Source organism: Galeopterus variegatus, unplaced genomic scaffold (assembly GCF_000696425.1).
Source record: "Galeopterus variegatus unplaced genomic scaffold, G_variegatus-3.0.2 Scaffold4323, whole genome shotgun sequence".
Classification (NCBI taxonomy): domain Eukaryota; kingdom Metazoa; phylum Chordata; class Mammalia; order Dermoptera; family Cynocephalidae; genus Galeopterus; species Galeopterus variegatus.
Window position 1 is genome coordinate 160,939 of NW_007730434.1, and position 15,235 is coordinate 176,173.

General features: G+C 38.0%; 1 pseudogene; it reads left to right on the forward strand.

Annotated features, from left to right (window-relative positions):
* The first annotated feature begins 447 nt into the window (after positions 1-447).
* LOC103602827 lies at positions 448-15,148 on the forward strand (annotated as a pseudogene).
* Positions 15,149-15,235: the final 87 nt, after the last annotated feature.

Consider the following 15,235-nt stretch of genomic DNA (forward strand, 5'->3'; position numbering starts at 1 on the left):
AAGGTAAAGAAAACTAAACTAAGGCATATTATAATCAAATTGCTTAACACCAGTGGTAAAGAGAAAAATCTTAAAAGCAGCCAGAGGAATAAAAAGATACAATATATGCAGAGAAACAAAAATAAGAATTACAGAAAGTCTTCTTACTGGAATGAATGTAAGAAAGAAACAGTGGGAAAATATCTTTAAAGTACTGAAAGAAAAAAAAACCTGTCAATTTCGCATTCCACACCCAGTGAAAATGTCTTTCAAAAATGAAGGCAAAATAAAGGCTTTTGCTCAGACACAAAAGCTGGAAGAATTCATCACCAGCAGACCAGCGTTACAAGAAATATTAAAGGAATCTCTTCAGCAGAAGAAAATGGTACCAGATAGAAATCTGGATTTACTCAAAGGAATGAAGGATACTGAAAATGTTTTCATGGTTGAAGGTGATGACTTATTTTCCTTGATATTATTAGAGATCCACAAGCATTGAACTATTTTCTATGGACACAGTAAAAAAAATCTAGTAATGATGACTTTAATTCTGGATATTTTGTAGCTAACTCAAATTCAATACTGCCGTTTTAGTAATGCTGATCGCAAGTCATCCCTCAAGGGCATAAGCAAATAACTTGTAAAAGGGCCCGGTGATGGACTCTTAGTTTCAATTAGCTTTCAGTTTCTTGAAGATGAACTTGAATCTCCTCTTTCTGATCTCAGCAAAGACCAAACTTTTGACATTCTTGAGAGGAGGCAAATATCACTGAACAGATATTGCCAGAAGAAGCAGTTAGGATTCCAGTAGAGCTTCAACCATTTCCACAGGCTCAGCTTTGTCCTTCATCAGGATCCTTTACTGAGGCTTCTAAAGTGTCTCATTACTTAGGTCTGAGAGTGCACCCTATAGAAGTGACTCACAGCATTTGGGGGCATAATTTGCAATTAGTGCAGTGGGCATGCAACATGGCAAGACGTGGGAGTCAGTGTTCCCAGAGAACATTTAACTAACAGCAGTCAGAGTAGTGTTCCGGGTCAAATACAATTGATTGATTTGTTTGGTAATCAACCTGTGTAATGACTAATAATAACCTAGATGTGTCTCAAATCATATTTAAGGGCAGTGGATAGCAATTCTCAACAAAGGTGAGTGGAGAGATTCTGGTTCATAAAACAGACTCAGTAGCAACTCCTTGTTCGGGAACTACAGCTCCAGTCCAGTAGCATTGCCTGACAGCAGTCCATGTAATAGCACAGATATCCAAGAATCTTGACCTGTTCATAACATCAACATAAAAAGAAGTCTTGCACCAAATTCAAATACAGTCTCAACTAATATCCATACAAAGCCTATCCATATGGGTCAGCAAAACACATACAGTGTGAACAGTTTGGATATACAATAACACCATATACAACAAGGAATCCCTTTCGCATCTTCACGCTCTCCCCAGTGCTTAGTAGGTGGTCCACATGTTTGTGAACATTGTTAGTTAACAGAGCACAAGAGAATCAGGCAGTGAGCAGTGCTGGGGATAGTATCATTTTCATTCTCCATGGGGCCAGTCTGATGAACCTCAAAGTCAATTCCTTATAATCAAGCCTTTCCATCAACTCCAACTTGGTACACTACATCCAAACCATAAATGGACAACTCTTCAAACTCAGTTCTGCCAGCTGCTTTCAGAGTATGTCATTTTGAACAGAAATTCTTCCAACATGTTCAGGATCAACCAAGCATATTCTGGACAAATGCTTATTAACCAAACTTCTACCATCCAGTTAAATACCAGGCAGTTGTTCACTACCTCTGGTAGCCCAGTGATAGTCAATCATGCATCACCTCAGATTGTTGGTGGACAGATGTATTTACATCCAACCTTTTGCATCTTTACATCTGTTTCCCAGGCACAGCAGCATCTCTCAAATAAGACCTTGCTTCACCATATGTCAAAGGCTAGTTGGTTCTCTGCTGTCAGCTCATACAGCACTGTCCATCCTAGACTTAGGTCTACGGTTCAGTCTAGTGCATTGGGATCAAAATGTACCAGAGATCAGCTTACCCAGTCAGACAGGACTCCAGTGTCAGTCACTGTGTCCCACTGTCTTCCAGTTTCTGCTTCCAAATCCACGAGCACCTCCAGTAGCACACTTGAAGTAGGAACCCACCAACAGACTTTCTGTCAGATATTATTCCATTTATTAAATAAATGTTGAGATGATTACAGAATGAAAGAATAAACATATATTTAGTTGAATGTAATTTTTATACTAGGCTTCAAATTCATTAACCTAAAATTTCAATTTAATCAAATTAATAAAATTTCAACTTCAATCAAATTTCAATTGATTGCATTTTTTCTTAATTAAAATTATATATCAGCACACACACACACACACACACACACACACAAAACATAGGCAGGTCTATAACTCAACAGCAAGAAGGTCAACATATTTTCCCCCATACCGATTGTGTTTTACCCCTAACATCCTGGATTTCTTTCTTTTCTTTTTTTTTCTTTTTTCTTTTTCTTTTCTTTTTTTTTTTTTTTTTTGCTGCCTGGTACAAGAATCAAACCCATGATCTTGGTGTTATCAGTACCATGCTCTAACCAACTGAGCTAACCAGACAACTGCCATGGGTTTCTTCATGGACCTTATCCACTCACATCTGTACTGTTTTATGAAGAAATAGGAAGCTTACTTCCTCTTTTTATTTTACAGAGTTTGCTGCTAGAGCTCCCCACTCTTAGAACCAATAAAGAAGATGACTGGAGATTCCACATGCTGTGTCTTCATGACATCCGATAAGACATCATGTCTCACATCTGAAGTATCCAAGCACTACCTTATTTAAAGGCATCATGATAAGTTTAAAGAGATATTTCAAGTCTTTCAACAAACGATATCGAGAAAAATCAATATCCACATGCAAAAAATTCAGTTGGATCTTTATCTAATACCATATACAAAAAAAAAATGGATCATAGACCTAAATATAAGAGCTAAAACTATAAAATTGTTAGGAGAATACATAGGGTAAAATGTTCATGACATTGGATTTGATGATAATTTCTTGCATATGACTCCAAAAGCACAGGCACAGAAGTAAAAATAGATTAATCAGACTACATCAAAAAATAAAACTTCTATGCATCAAAGGGCACAACCAACAGAGTGAAAATGCGTCCTATGGAATGGAAGAAAATACTTGCAAATCATACATCTGATAAGGGTTTAATATCCCAAACGTGTAAAGAACTCCTACAACTCAACAAAAAACAAGCAACCCAATTAAAAAATGGGCAAAGGACTTGAAAGACATTTCTCCAAAGATATACAAAATGACCAATAAGCACATGAAAAGATGCTCATCATCACTAATTATTAGGGAAATGTAAATCAATGAGATACCACCTCACACAAAATAGGATGGCTATTACGTTAAAAAATAAAATGGAGGGCCGGCCCGGTGGCGCACTGGAGAGTGCGCCACTTGGGAGCACGGCGGCGCTCCCGCCGTGGGTTCGGATCCCATGTGGAGACCGGTTCCCGCTCACTGGCTGAGCGTGGTGCAGGCGCAACACCGAGGGTTGCGATCCCGTTGCCGTCCCCGGTACGGGCGCAACACCGAGGGTTGCAATCCCGTTACCGATCAGTAAAAAAGACAAAAAAGGAAAAAAAAATAAAATGGAAAATAACAAGTGCTGGCAAGGATGTGGAGAAATTGGAACCCTGTGTACTGCTGGTGGTAATGTAAAATGGTACCACTGCTGTGGAAAACTATATGGCAGTTTCTAAAAAAATTAAAAATAGAATTACTGTATGATCCAGAAATTCCTCTTCTGAGTATATACCCAAAAGAATTGAAGGCAGGGTCTCAAAGAGCTATTTGCACACCCATGTTCATAGCAGCATTATTCACAATAGTCAAAGGTAGAAGCAACCCAAATGTCCATCTATGGATGAATGAATGGATAAATAAAATGTGATATATACACACAGTGGAATTTTATTCAGACTTAAAAAGAAAAGAAATTCCGACACATGCTATAACATGGATGAATGTTGAGGACATTATACTAAGTGAAATAAGTTAGTCACAAAAGGACAAATACTATATGATTCTACTTATATGAGATACCTAGAGTAGTCAAATTTATAGAGACAGAAAGTAGAATGGTGGTTGCCAAAGGTTGGTGGGGAATGGGAATGGGGAGTTGTTGTTTAATGGATATAATATGTTGGTTTTGCAAGATAAAAAGATTTCTGGATTTCTGTTGCACACAATGTGAATGTACTTACTACTGAACTGTACGCTTAAAAATGATTAAGATGGTTAATTTTACGGTATGTATATTTTACCAAAATTTTGAAAAGAGATATTTTATGCCACGTCATACTCATAAAAATGATTCATTATTTAGTTATAAAACATTGACATCTGAGATTGCTTTGAAATAGGATACTGCTCATGCCAAGAGTCAGAGCACTAGGCTGGAGGAATGAGGGGTCCTAGCGGCTACTCCTGATTTTATCAATGATCCACTGTGTGTGAAATGCAATTATCACACCTTTTAAAAATATGATCAAATGCTATTACTGCCTTCTACAAACACTGGTTGTTGTGGTATGAATGGGATAATATTTATAAAACTACAGAGACTCTTCTACCAAAAAGAAGCCTTTAAGTAAAGAAAAAAATATTACCGTGTCATTATGCTACTTCTGTAAATATTGCCTCATTGTTAAAAAGAAGTCTGTCTATTTAACTGGGCTGGGATAGATATCTATTAATGATATGCCCTTTGTCATAGCAAGTAATATTTAGTTTCCAGAAACCAATCTTTAAAAGCCTGCTTTGTACAACTGTTGGAGTCTGTCATTACAAGGATTTATTTTTGGCACTGGATCCTACAGCTTTGGCTAATAGCAGTCAACTGAGGTAATTCAAGCCTAATTTTGCAAGTGTTCAAATGGCAGTAAAAATATGTTACCCATGAATCAAAATGACACTCAGCGAAAGAACTCGACATTTTACAGAGCCACAAGAGCATGGCCACTGCAGTTCCCATTTCCCATGATCAACCTTTGTTGGGAATATTTTTATTATTCACAGAAAAGCAAGTCACTTTTGGAAGCAAATTCCGTTACAGTTAAAATCCATATAACAAAAATGCATTCAAATCCAGAACTTTGATTCCAGAAGCCTAGATTCAAATTCCCCAGAGGGATTTTTATCCTGTGACCTTGATACCAAAGAAAGTATCACCATCGACAACCAGTTTACATGTGCAATTGTTTTAGTGATTCTTTTATATTATTTTGCCTGTTTGAGGATGAAAGGTCATTTCTTCCTGTTTCCTAGTCAACTTTCTTTTCTATACCTTATCCATTATTGTGCATGCTTAGTTCTTATGCTATATCAGGGAAAATCATGTCCCAGAAGCAAAGGTCTTTTGGAAAAAAAAAAAAAAGGCAGAGATTATAAGCTAGAAACAAGAACCACGTCTTCAACACACAGCTCTCATGCTGCTCTGCATTTTATAGCCATTAAAAAGCACTGTTTAAAATTAAACAATGTTAGGGCCAGCCCATGGCTCACTCGGGAGAGTGCAGTGCTGATAACACCAAGACCACGGGTTTGGATCCCTATATAGGGATGGCCGGTTAGCTCACTTGGAGAGTGTGGTGCTGACAACACCAAGTCAAGGGTTAAGATCCCCTTACCAGTCATCTTTTTAAAAAAAATTTTAAAAATTAAACAATGTTTTAAAAGTACTTTGTCATGCAGTAAATAATTTTTGAGTATTATTTTTATTACTCAGGGTCCATGGCTTTCTAAACCTCAGCAATTATTTAGTTTTTAATGGGGATGTTAAGACAAGTGAGACGATTTAAAGTTAAGGAAATTAAGGAAAATGACTAGGAAAACTTTATGATGATAGTCTTTCCTACCTTACTATTTCCAAATTGTTGTTCACTTATAAATCTATATGAGCAAGAGATGAACCAAAGTTCACTGATTCAATGAAATTGCCATTATAACAGTAATATATTTCATTGATATGAATATATGCAAGTTGATATAAAACATGTTTGTTATTTCTAAGTCAATTATTCCCATAAGTAAACACTTTCATTTGTACAAGCTTTATACCAAACACAAAAAACACATATTACAATTTCGCAATAATTTATTTAATGCTGCCATATTTTTAAAAAACGAATCACAATCTCACTGAGGCAGAGATGTCAGTTTTTCACAACTTAAATAGATTTCAATTTTTCACAGTTTCCTTAGATCATGAAATAGTCACCATCTACATATGGGCAAAGAAAGAGAAATATTTCCCATTTTTTTCTATGGAAGTCTCGTTTATATGGAAAAAAGTGTCTTTGGAAAGAAATTCTATTAGATTCTATTTCTATATTATTAACACGCTTATCTTCTAGAAAAAGAGTAACTGTATAGGAGAAAATAATTTCAAGTACATAGTAGTTTAGAAGTGTGTCGGAGTCAAAACAAAAGATAATATAATATAGATCTGAAGCAACTTTTTAAAATTTTTTATTTCTTATTAGCATATTCATTGTTACAAATCATTCTTATTTTTGATGCTCCTTATCTAGTCACTCCCCTTCCCCACCCTGCGTCTCCCTCTCGTTCCCCTCTCCCCCTCCCTTCACCCACTAATAACCATAGATTTGTTCTCTCCATCTGATACATTAACTGCTCCTATGTTGGTTTGTTGCCTAGATGATCTGTCCAGTACTGAGACAGGTGTGATCTGATTTATTATCATAAATCAGATGCTTCTTCTATTACTCTGGAGTGTGTTTGTGGAGAGAGAGGATCTTTTCTTTTTTTTTTTTTAATCTCTGCTGGTGGCTCTCCTTGTGTCAATGCAGTTGAGAGTCTGGCGTGCCATCTGTACAGTAGCTGTGACTACTGGAATAGAGACTAGCTGGCAATTCCGGTGACTATGAAGGGCTACCCGTGTGAAATGGTGTTTTTAGTGTGGTGTTTACTTGGTTGCGGCTGGCTTCAGCTTCCCGCAGCTCCATGCCTCATTCTAAGATGATATTGTGGAGCAGTTGGGGGCAGGAGAAGGGTAGGGGGAGGGGAAATAGAGTGGGAAGAGGGGGAAGGAGGGAGAAGGTGGTCGAGGCCCATGGCCCACCCCCCATTCCAGCAGGGTCATTGCTGGGCTGGATGCAGATGTCAGGGGGGTGTGGCTGAAGCCCTTGGCACCCCAGTGCCCCAGGATGGGAGCCAGGGATGCTTCCAGCAGCAACACAGTGGTCAGCACTGGGCTGGTTGCAGATGGGGGGGCCATGGCTGAAGCCCTCAGCCCTCCCCCATCCCTGGCCTGGGAGCCCAGAGGGCTTCCAGTCCTTCTAGGTTTTATAGGTGTTCTTCGGTTGTGTTAGACCCTTACTAGTTAATATAAAATTTTGTCTCTGATCTGCGGGTATTTTGTTTTTTCTTTCAGTTCTGTGTTGGATTATTTGCTGTTCCCACCACTTAAACTCTGCACTGAAACTAATTTGTTGTCCTTTGCTTACTTCTAAAATGGAGAAACCTCCTGTGGAAACCAGTGCTTGAGCCCTGTGGTTGAGCTAAATTGCTTTATTGCTGCTGATTCCCTGGGGAAGGCTTTTTGTGCAGCTCAGGTTTTAATCGTTGACGTTGGAAGCACTTCCAGGTCTTGCGAGGTACAATACACTTGGGTTGTGTGGAAACTTTGGTCTGGGCCTGAGTCTTTTCATCAAACCCATGCAATTCTATTATCCTGACCAGTCTCCTCCAAATGGTCCTACACTGACTGGGGGGCAGATCAATTATCCTTGCTGTGCCCCAATGTTCCCCCAGTGGACCTGTCTCCCCCACCAGTACTGTAAACACTTCCCACGGGACAGACCATGTGCCAGCCCCTAGCAATGACTCACTGGTCTCTGAGTGGCTCCTTTTTTCAGTTGTCTGTGGCCCCTCACTCCTATGTGGGTCCAGAGGAACCCCATTAGTGGTCTTGCTGGCCTGGGGACCACCAAGGCCCTCTTCTCCCCTGCTGCCCCCAAGAAACTTCATCCAAAGGGCACAGCTGCAGCTTTTGCCAGCTCCTGCTCCATGTGCTCACCAGGGCCAGCCTTGAAGTGGTCAGGGATTGAAATGGTTGGAGCAGTTCTTTCTTTGTCTCATCGTGGTTTCTCCCACCTTCATGAACTCTGTAGGACTCTCCTCCTCTTCCCCTGAGCTCTAGCGGCCCCATCTTGGCTGTCATTGCTTTTTAATAGTAAGTGGGTTGATTTGTGAGAGACAGTGATGCTGGGGACCGTCTATTCTGCCATCTTGACTGGAAGCCCCAGCTTTTATTTTTCAGTGTACCCTTACCACATTTAGAGAAGTCACTGAAGGTAAGTCAGTAAGAATTTTAGTAATAAACAAAATGTGAAAGCTAGCTACACTTTTTCAGTAGATGGAGATGATAGAAAGATGTGAAGGTAGAAAGGCAGCCACTTCTTCAGATGGCTCAGAGGTGTAGCCATAAAGTCACTGCCCCACTGAGGGAGAGGCAGACAACTCCAGTCATCAAAGAGGCTGGGGGGGACTGGCTTTGAGCTCACATTTATTTTTTTCACCTGCTTAGTTGAGACATTTGTCCTCAAAACTAGGCTCTGTAAAGAGAGAATGGGTAACTTAATTCCAGATTATCCCTGTTGGTTAGCGTATCAGAGCCAGGACTAGAGGACTTGACCTCAGTTGTATATAAGGGAGAGGGAGTCCCAGCAAGTCAGAAAGACTGCGGCCTACCCTTTGAATCCAGGGGCATCCAGGATATTCTAGAGTCCAGGAGAGGGAGCCAGGTTAGACAAGTAGAGGGGAAAGCTAAGTGCAGGATGCTCTTGCCCCTGTCTCATGTGGTTTCTCAGAGCAAGATGCTCTGGAATGACCTAGACTTGCCAAGAGGCCAGGAAGAGAGAGAGCCGAGAATAGCTTTCCTGAATGACTCTGAATGGTGCGGAAGGGACCTAGAAGCACCCTCAATCCCTTGGGTGATAAAAAAAGTAGCAAAAACTCTATCTGGGAAGCTTGCTAGTGTGGGTCACCAAGATCAAGGCAAAAATAACCATGTGGTTAAGGGCTATAGTGAGGACTGTGTAAGTCAGAGGATAAAGCAGTATCAAGGCCAGGCTTCAGAAGCTTCTGGTATTCAATTAGTACACATCAGTCTGGCTGTTGCAGATTCAAACTGAACAATGCATTTATAAGTTCCTGTTGAACAATGTATATAAAAGCAAGCCTTTCAGACACAAGCTTTTCTAATTTGAGGACTAGCAGAGTGATTAAAAACTACATGCATTTACTATTTATTAGCAGAAACTTCAAAATATACATACAATACAATAAGAAAAACAGTTTATTTTTCCTAATGTTATTAATGCTTTGCCTTGGTTTCTTTGCTAAACTGTTTTTCTTATTGTATTGTATGCAAAGAAACCAAGGCAAAGCATTAATAACATTAGGAAAAATAAGATGAAGCCACAGATAATTCCTAATTTTAAAATGCATGCCAAAAGCCATTCCACATGTTTGGCCCTGAGCTCCCCACCAACCAATGCAGAGAAAGCAACACACCAGTCACATGATTTCTGAGATTTTATTTTGGCCTTATTTTTCAGGAAAAAAAGCCCAATAATTCCTGGTACTACAGGCTGAAAAAAAATCTTCCCTTGGATCCTCAACAGAGGACTCTGTATAATATAGTTATCTAATGCAATAGCTGACATTTAGTGGAAACTCTCCAAGCACTTTGTCTACATTGTTGCCTTCACTTCCCCAAAAAACTCTATGAGGCTCTTCTGAGATGAGGAAAGTAAGGCTCAGAGAAATTGGCAAAATCATAGAGCTAATAAATGGTGGGGCTGCAACTTGACTGGGTCTGTTAGTTGCCTAAATCCTTGATGTCAGCCAGCCACTCACTACTTTATGAACAGTGACCCTAGAGTAAATACAGTAAGTCCCATGGAGTATTTCCTATAAGGAGCTCAACAGACAATGGTAAAAATGGGTGTCAACAAAGAAGTGCATTATCTTCAAACTGTGAACCTAAAGCATTACTTATAACACTGATTTTTTTATCTTAAATTCTTATTTTCTACTCTCCACTAGTAAGTTACTAAGAATGAAAAAATATGAATGTTCTTTCTCAAAGATACAAATGTTTCTCTAGTAAATAGAACAGGTCACATTTTCAAAATTCCATGTTTTCTCTTTTATATAGATCACAGCTCTCACACTGTGAAGGGTTTTCTCACTGTCTGTAAGAATTCAAGTACGGTTGTCAATTCTAGAAGCTTCTTCCTTAAATAGACTGCAATCTTTTGTTAAATTTTGCAGCTCTATGGAAAATATTTTAGTTTTTTTCCTACTTGCAAAAGGCACTCTTCTATTTGAAACCTGTTGGAAATTTGAAATAGGTTATAGCTCTATCAAAGAAAAGCTTATTACTTATTTGCATAGCATTTTCCTTTTGTGTCAAATTGAACAGTGGTATTAAGTGAATGCCCACAAAGCATCTTAAAGGCTAAGGAAGGATTACAGTAAAGGCTAAACTCTGAGACAGGTTTATGTACACTACAGTGCACTTTCCTTGGGCTTAACGTCTTTTAGCCTATCCGTAGAGGATATCAGAGGGCAAAGTTTCTGTCATGAAATAGGAGTAATCAACTTAGTTGAATTTGTATTTAAGACAACATAACCTTAGTTAAAACAGTTTCTGAAATAGTTGTCAGATGTGTTTTTCAACCTGCAGGCAGAGAAGCTCCGGCAATTGAAGGACAGAAAGTCTTTGGATGGTTCTTCCATTGGCAATGTCACATACAAGAAGTCTTCATAGAGGATGTAAGTATACAAATCTATACATTGATTAGTCCAAATTTGAGGCTAGTTACTTTTAGTAAAATGTGCATGTATAAGAAAATGCTTAGGTTTATCCCATAAATTTTATTGGCTCCATTACTAAATATATTAGCTAATAAATTCTTACTTGACTGAAGTTACTAAAGAGTAAAGATGATATACCATGCCTGCCAAATAAATATTGCCTGGCCTTAGTTTTTTGTTGCTGTTGTTGTTGTTGTTTTTAAGGGAAAGTAAAAAGAAGTTTAACATAAAGTCAGTTCAAAGTTGTATATAAATTTATTAAATGTCTTATTATCTTCAACTAGATTAAGTGCCTACCTCTGCATGTGACTGCCATACATTTATTATACATTATTATCTTCCATTAGTGCAGATAACTTCATTTCAAAAACTGTCATGATATATAGACCATAAAATGTCAGAGTAGAAAAATTCAGAAAAAAAGGAGCAATCAATGACAATCATGAAAAAAAATCTATGTTGATATTTCTTAATTCATTCTCTAAACCATCTAACTAAAATACCTAATATTCAGTTCAATCATAAGAGTACTGTGAAGATTTCACTTAAGTCTATGTCCAAGTTTATATATAATGGGCTTTGCTTCACAATCTTTTGAAGAAAGTGGACATAATTTGTACAAACTATAGTAGCACATAAATTATGTTGAATTGACGTAGAAAAGAAATTGCATAATTTCTACTTGCTTAATAATGACAAAAGTATATTCCTTTCCATTACAATATTTGTGAATATGCCTAGAGCTTGACATTTCAGGAAGGCATGAACGGATCTAATGACAGTGAGCTTCCAGAAAAGAAATAAGAGGTAAGGTCAGCTTTGCACTGTTGAAGACCATCTGTCTTCAACAACACTTTCCAGGGTATGTGCTGTGGCGAGACACATTTAGAAAAGTGCTAAAGCATATGCCTTCAGTAAAAGTGAAACATACTTTAGGGCTATTGCCAAGTACTTCAGTATTACCTGTCTTTGTTGCTAGTACTACTTAACACTACAGTGATAACTAATTTTTATATGTATTGTGCTAATATAACAGAGAATATGCTTATTGTTATTTAAAACCAAAATTTAGTCTAGCTGACTTCTAAAGTGGGGTGTTAATGGCATAACTCAAACCAGTAGAAAAAAAATCTCTAAACTTGTCCTCTATCTTTGGCAGAGATGAGGAGGGGAGCAAGATATGGAGAGACCCAGAGAAAAAGGCCCATTTAAGTGGTGCTCAGAGCAGAGTCTGGGAGATGGGCTAGAGAGGCCTCTGCAAAACAAGGTGGGAGGAATTGTTTTGGAGTTGTTGGGGTACCACCTAAGAGAAGGTAAAGGAAAAATAACAAGAAGCCAGAGACTGAATTGTTAAAATTGCCCAACAGAAAATTTTACAATGGAGAAGTCTAACATTCAATTTTAAGTTGTTTTCAACTTTCTCACCCCATCAGCCAAGACCTTAGTAAAGTTGGCTATGCACACATATTGCCTTGTGAGTGGTTTTATGTGCATATGGAGGGAAAGGGACTGAACTATGAATCAGTGTAGAAGCAGAGGGAAGGGAACAGCTATGGGAAGTGAGCCATGGGGTAAATGGGGAGCCCCACAAGAGCAGAAACTCAGAACCACAGTGCCCATGAGGGTGGAACCTCCAGGAATAGGCAGACGTCTTGCAGATGTAGGATGAGGGCGAAGGTGACATCATTCACTCAGATTTTAAGAAGCAATACAATTCATCCTGTTATAAATGACCATAATGCACATTTGGGCTGAAGATATCTTAAATGTAACAATTTTAGCCACTTGAAATAAGTGCTTGGTCTAATTTTAGAATTCTCTTGCAATCTTCTCAGGAAATATGTATATCCACAATTAGAAATAATCAAAAATTTTATGCCAATTTATTCATCTCGTCTTACCTCAAACTTTATTTAAATTAACAAATGTATTTTAAATACCAAGAAAATTATTTTAAATTTATATAATTATTTTTTTAAATGTGTTTGTGATTGGACATAAAAATAGATTTTCACACTTCTAACTACAGCTATAAGAAATTAGAATAATTTCTATTCTCCCAACTGAATTTTTCTGCTAAAAGTTTTTGATAATAAAATGTTTTCAAATAGCTCTGTTGGCCTTCCTCTTTTTAAAAAGATTTCCCACTTATTATTTTTAAAAATTGAAAATATACTTAAGGAAGTATGAATTATGCTTTAACATTAATATGCTTGTCAGAACTCACATTAATACAGGACACCTAGAATATGTAAAGCAACTGAGGATTGTTTTATACCTTCAATAAAAGGCCTTTAAGGACATTTTCTTCTAATTTTAATTTAATTTATATTTTTCTCAATATTATGGAAACATTTAATTCTGCTGATCTACTTTTCAAATATGAAAACTTACCAGATACAGCAATTATTTAAAAAATAATTCATTTTGATGTATATAATCCCAGAGTACATGAATCATGCATGCAATACATATTCTTTATATAATTGCTGAAATCCAGGACTTGCCAAACTCAAATTGCACTGATTTTAACCAATGGTCATAGTATTGCCAATGAGAAAAATATAATCAAATTGGCACCTGGTTACTGTACACTAGGCTAGCATTCAGTAAGTATCTGCTGATTCGGCAAGGGCTTCAGTTCATGAAGTTCATGTCTTACTACTACTGCCCTAATCAGGTGAGACAGAATTAGCACTAGCTAAATCGTCTATGTGCTGCCTGGAGGGGGTTGTTGAGGGTAAGAGTCTGAAGACAGAGATTAGAGAGTCCTCATCCTCCTAATGTGCTGGGCATCCAGGATTAGAGCTCTGGGTCAGAGAAATCCAGGCTGAATGCAGACCTAAGCACCACAGCACTCCCCCACTTCAGGATTACTAGATGCGCTCTACAACTTAAAACTTGTATCCCAGTCTGCACATGTACTCAAGAGCATGTCATCTGCTATAGCAAAGTGACCTTATTTCACAATTTGTCTACATGTGTCCAAAATAGAAGAGGATACCCTGAAAATGTAAAAGTTATTGGTTTTGGAGCAACATAGATTTGGAACTTCAAGTATTTAATTGAGTGATGAAAGGAGAGATCTAGTCAACCACAGAACATTTCCTTGAAAAGGTTCTGAGTATGATTGTTTTCAGATATAATTTGTTTAGGGAAGTGAAACTATTCTGTGTGATACTATAATTGTGGATACATGTCATTATACATTTGTCAAAACCCATGGAATATACACCAAGAGTAAATTCTAACATAAACTATGGACCTTGGGGGATAACAATGTGTCAAGATAGGTTTATCAATTGTAATAAATACACACTTTGGTGCAGGATGTTGATAGTGGGGAGACTGTGCATGTATGTATGGGGCAGCAGTATATGGGAACTCTCTGTACTGTCCATTCAATTTTACTGTGAACCTAAAACTGCTCTAAAAATTAAAAATAAAGGATATATAATTTGGGGCATACAAATTATAACAGGCATAACATGAAATAAGACAATGCTTTTTTCTTTTTTAAGAAAATTCAGGCACCAATAGATATAATAATGATAAGTGTTGTTCACATGTTCAAGAATGAAAAGAAACTAAGGAAACCAAAAGGAGCTCAGAGTCATAACATGGAGGTATTGCGGATGTCAATAACTCATTTTCCTCATGACTTAAGGACATTTCTGTAGAAATTGGGAGTAGTTTTCATTTCAGATCAAGTTTTGATGGATTGATTATAAACCTCCATATCAGAAGTGTAACAAAATTTTATAGATTAGATCCAACACCTCTGGCATTGCAAAAAGAAAGCCAGACCCAAGAACCACGGAATCAAGAACAGATATGGTACCAAGGATGGCTTTAATGGTAAATTAGATGAGACTGGTCTCTAATGCCTCCTTTCCCATTGGCCTGATAGCCTTCAGTTCCCCACTTATTTCACTGAATTTGTGACTAATGGTGAAAAAAATCCTGCTGTGCTGTTACAGACAATGGACTCTGCAATGGACCATGCCTATGCCTGGTCAACCTCATACTTCAGAAGAAAGGCATTTGTGCCGATTATCTAATGGAATGACATTAGAAGGTAACGCCATTGCCCCTATAGCTCTCAACATGGCTGCTGCCTACATTACATCTCCCTGGCCCCCTTCTGAGTTCACCTGCAACTGCAGAGATCATTTGCCCATCTCAAGCACCTGCATTTCTCTGCTTCTCGTCTGAGGTTTTCTTCCCCACCACAGGAGCTTGTTGGGTCTAGCTCAGGCATAACCTACATGTGGTGGACAGTTATGCCCTCAACTGATGGCC